The following is a 4,693-nucleotide window of genomic DNA, read 5'->3' as shown; positions in this document are numbered from 1 at the left end:
TCAATAACCGCAAGTATCTACAGACAGGCGAACATCCGAAAAATTTCAAAACTTTTAATTGTTGAGTGTATTTAAGTATTTATCCTATTTTCGGAACCTTTTACATAGAGGCTTCCTGAAGCTAAGGGTAATGAGAGTTCATGGTGATTTTTTAAATTTGCACAGTTTTTCCATTAAAATTTGTTGCAAAGTTTTTATAAAAACATTGTTCATGCCAAAACCAAAGGTATGTTCTGTATATACGGGTAAATCAGAGTTAAAAAATTAATACAAAGCGAGTACCCAGCAAAAAACACGATTACCACAGAAACGAAAGTGGAAACGAGCTTGGCGATGGGAATCGCTTACCGTTTCGCTTCAAGAAGGCCTTATTTTAACATGGGCATATCATTGGAGGTAAGCCCTTACCCGCAGCATTACCTTCAAACGAAGGGAGAATGCATGGATAAACAGAATCCAGACAAGCGAACAAAGAATGCCTTACAGAGAAACTAATGTAGAATGCCTAGATAAGTACATACTTATTTATATTAAATTGAAATCAGAAAATGTCTTAAAAGGTTAAAATTAATTAAAATTTTTATAAATCAGCGTACATATGTTTGTATTTAGGTATTTAGATTTTCTTTAAAATCGGTATGTACATACATGCATATTTAATTAAGCTTAAAATTGTACTTCCTCACTCTTGTACGTCACTTCATTGACTGACTTCAACTTCGCTGCAAATTGAACAAAGCAAAACATGAATTTTATGCGAGACAAATTTCCACAGAAAGTAACGGTAGAAAAAGAATTTTTGGATATTCATTCCATTTTTCAGCTGACTACGATGCAGCATTCTACTTTGCATTCCCCGAAATGAAGCAAAGAAGCAAAACAAATAAAAAATTGTAGGACATTCTAATTTGCATTCCCCGAAATGAAGCAAAGAAGCGAAACGAATAAAATATTGTCGGACATTCTACTTTGCATTACCTGAAATGACGCAAAGAAGCGAAACAAATAAAATATTGTAGGACATTCTACTTTGCATTCCCGGAAATTAAGCAAAGAAACGAATTAAAAAATAAATATTATAGAACATTCTACTTTGCATTCCCCGAAATGAAACGAAGAAGCGAGATAAATAAAATATTGTAGGACATTCTACTTTGCATTACTGGCAATGCCTAAAAGAAGCGAAAAAATTCGAAGGCATTATAACGCTATGCCTTCTAGAACACGTTACCACTAAAAGCGATTACCGATTTTTTGCTGGGTAAGGACTGTGTGGCCTTCGGCTAGCCGAAGGTTTCATACCTTTAAAAAAACTTTACTTCAACCTTTACTACATTTTAAATTAGTTCTTAAGCAGCTAAAAATTACCTTTAGTACAAACATTAGCAGAAGAGTAATATACAAAAAAAAAACTTACATCTGAACAATCAGCTAGTTATACCTATCTAAATGAATTTCTTAATGGGCCTTGTATGATCGATAAGTAAACAGGTCACAAAATTGCATGGTATTAGCTGCCTACATAAAGAAGTTATATCGCAGAAACATTTATCTGAACAATCAGTGGTATAGCAGATATATCTTATAGCACACCGATCTTGACGATTTTCTCTTTAAACATTGTATGATTATTTATAAAATAGCTCACGAAATTCCTATGTTTTAGCCGCGCAAATGAAGGAGTTTTAAAGTAAACCCACATATCTGAAAAATCAGTTGTATGTAGGCTATAAGTTATAGTGCTAATTTTCACTGTAAACTATATGTTGATATTAGGTAAAAGTGGGGCGAAATTTCATGTTCCTAGCTGCAAAAATGGAGGAGTTATAAAAATATATAATGTATCTGAAAAATCAGTTGTATATGAAAGTTATTTGTTGTAGTGGTCCGATTTTGCCGGCTCCGACAATTGATTAATATATAATAAAAATACATCCGGTTACCAAATTTCAATGGAATATCTGGAAAGCTAAGCGACTAGATTACGTTCAAACAGACATACCGAGGTACAGACGGTACTGGCTAAATCGGCTCAGCTCATCGTCCTGATCATTTCGATATGCATTTTAATGGATCCATCCCTTCTTCTTCTGAGATTTCGGCCTCATTTCGGCAGCTATTTGGGATTTCCTCGACATATTTTGGTTAAGTTCATGTGCCCTCTCACAGCTTGTATTAATAACTGTGCATACGTCTTAGTTATTTTTTACGTTAAGCTGTCTGAAGGATTGAACTTTTTGGAATTAAAATGTTTGTTTTAGAAAACTGAGGATTTCGATGGGATTTCATTGAAATCTGGGCTCGAATCGCGACTGAAGGGAACAAGTCAGCAATTGTACGAAAGAAAATTACGTGAACCGGCAGTCGTCTGAACACATTGGGATTATGACATACGAAAGTTAACGTATTGTAATTTGTTTGAAGTCGCGGTTGAATTTAAGGTAACAATAGTAATCGAATTGCATTTGTCGATTAATATTAGGTTTGCCAGACGTACTGCTTTTGGGAGTAAACGTACTCCTTTTTATTGTAATGTACTCCCTTGTACTCCCAAAAAAAATATCTGGAAATGTACTCCTTTCTTAGTTTTGTACTTCTTTTGTATTCCTTTTTCCAGCTATTAATATTTTATCATATACAGAGCGTAAAATAATAACTGTTGCACAGGATTTATTGAAAAATAAAAGGGAACTTTATAGATTTTGCGAAAAAAGTAGTTTATTGTTAATTATCCACAGATTTTACTTAAATTTTATTAATTAATAATAATAAATTTTATTAATCTAGCGGCACGCAAGTCTTCGTCGGTTACTTTATTACATATCGTCACTAGACACGAATAAAGGCGCGAGCTCAAAAAATGACGGCGAAAAAAGACGCATAAAAACACTTCAGCGTCAAAGACTCTTAACATACTTCGCCGAAGTTTTTCATAAGCATCTTTTTTCGCAAAGCTTTTTTACGCCCATTTTTTCGCCGTCAAAATACTAGCGCGCCTTTATTCGTGTGTAATGACGATATCTTCTGTAACCATAGGCTAATTTCCTCCATTTGGCTCCTCTATACTCCGTCTTTTGTCCAACATAAAGCCTCATACTCAGCAATCGAAAAGACTCGGAACTGGTGACTAGGAGGCCATTCATTCGACCAACCCTATACCTATACAGTTTTCTTTTTTTTATACAAAATCTAAGAAAAAATACATCTGAAAAAAGCATGTACTTTAGGGCGGGTCGAAAATCTAATTTTTCTCAAATCCCTTGGTAATAGTGAAAATATATTGTATCATGAAGTCAACAACAAGCCTACAAATTATTAGTCTTTTATTTTAATTGTAAGAGCCCGCGCATCGACCGCCAAGTTACCCACAGCACACTAGTCGAATAAGACCAATTCTTGTTCAAAATTCTGGGTTCAGCAAAAAGGTTTGGTGCATATTATTAGATAGTAAATCCGTCAACGCAAAATATAAAGTCAAATATAATTTCTCGCAGCCCTTTAGCTTATCGTTAATCTCAAAGTTATCTTTTTTCAATGAAATTTTAATTGTTCTCTTGATAATTGCACTGGCCTATAGTTAAAAGATGTAAAGAACAGCATTAGTATTACTGGCGTGCATATATGCCGCTGTTTCCAAATATTCTTATCTTTTTTAATATTAGCTATAGTTTGCGAATTTTTGCAATTTTTGGAACAATTTCGGTGGCCATTATTTTCCATCATCGTGGAAAAATTTTATTTATGCAAATGAGTATGAAATAACTAAACGGGCACAACTTCTACAAACACTAATTAGTTTACTTATGTTCATGCATACAATATACAAATTGTTCAACATTTTTTTTTTTTTTTTAAATAATTTGTTTATAATCTGAACGATTTTCATCATATTATTATCATAGAACCGTAACAGCAAGTCTCGCCTGATTTGGTAATTATTACGTGCCGATCGAGTAACATTTACCAAAGTTATATCGAAAAACTTAAATGGATCTCCAGTTTTTTTCTAAAAAAAAAATTTCTTCAATTTTATAAATAACCTTTAAATGATAGAACAGGATTACAGAATAGTATGCCAGGGAGTGACTTTTTTCGTTCAAGCTGAATGCAAAGCAATATCGTCCTATTAGAGGGTCCCCAAAAGGATTTATTTTTTAACTAAAATATTTATGTTTATCTAAAAACTTAATGCGCGTCCCCTAGTTTCATATAACGGCAAATTTAGAAACCGCGAAAAATGTGCTTCTTCGGCATAAATGGACTCACCCTAATTGTATTATGTTGATGTGTGTAAATACTTATATGCTTGAAACTACTATTAACTTAAATATCAAACGATTCATAATATTTGACAATACATGTTTGACTTCATCCACCACGATCTTGAAAACTGACCAAATCGACGTGACCAAGTCCATGGTCCTTTTAATCTATATATATAAAATTCAAATTATGTATGTACCTATAGACACACTTGGCTCCTAAACGAATAAGCCGATCGTAACCAAATTTTACACACGCACTGGATATCTTCCAGGGATGGTCACAGGGTAAAAAATATTTTGATATATAAAGGGGGCGTGGCACCTCCCATACAAATGGAATTTTTCATTGTCCTTATCTCTGGAAGTATTTATGTTAGACCACTGAAATTTGGTGAGGGGTTATATGAGATCGATCCCTACCACCTCCA

The 4,693-nt window shown here is 33.6% G+C and overlaps 1 protein-coding gene across 1 annotated transcript in view; it reads left to right on the top strand.

The window, feature by feature from the left end:
- Positions 1-4,693, top strand: part of LOC118741555 — a 13,595-nt gene that overhangs the window by 7,971 nt on the left and 931 nt on the right. The window lies entirely within an intron of this gene.

This window comes from Rhagoletis pomonella, unplaced genomic scaffold (assembly GCF_013731165.1).
Source record: "Rhagoletis pomonella isolate Grant_MI unplaced genomic scaffold, Rhpom_1.0 Rhpom_scaffold_00006, whole genome shotgun sequence".
Classification (NCBI taxonomy): domain Eukaryota; kingdom Metazoa; phylum Arthropoda; class Insecta; order Diptera; family Tephritidae; genus Rhagoletis; species Rhagoletis pomonella.
This window is presented reverse-complemented; position numbering and strand designations above follow the sequence as displayed.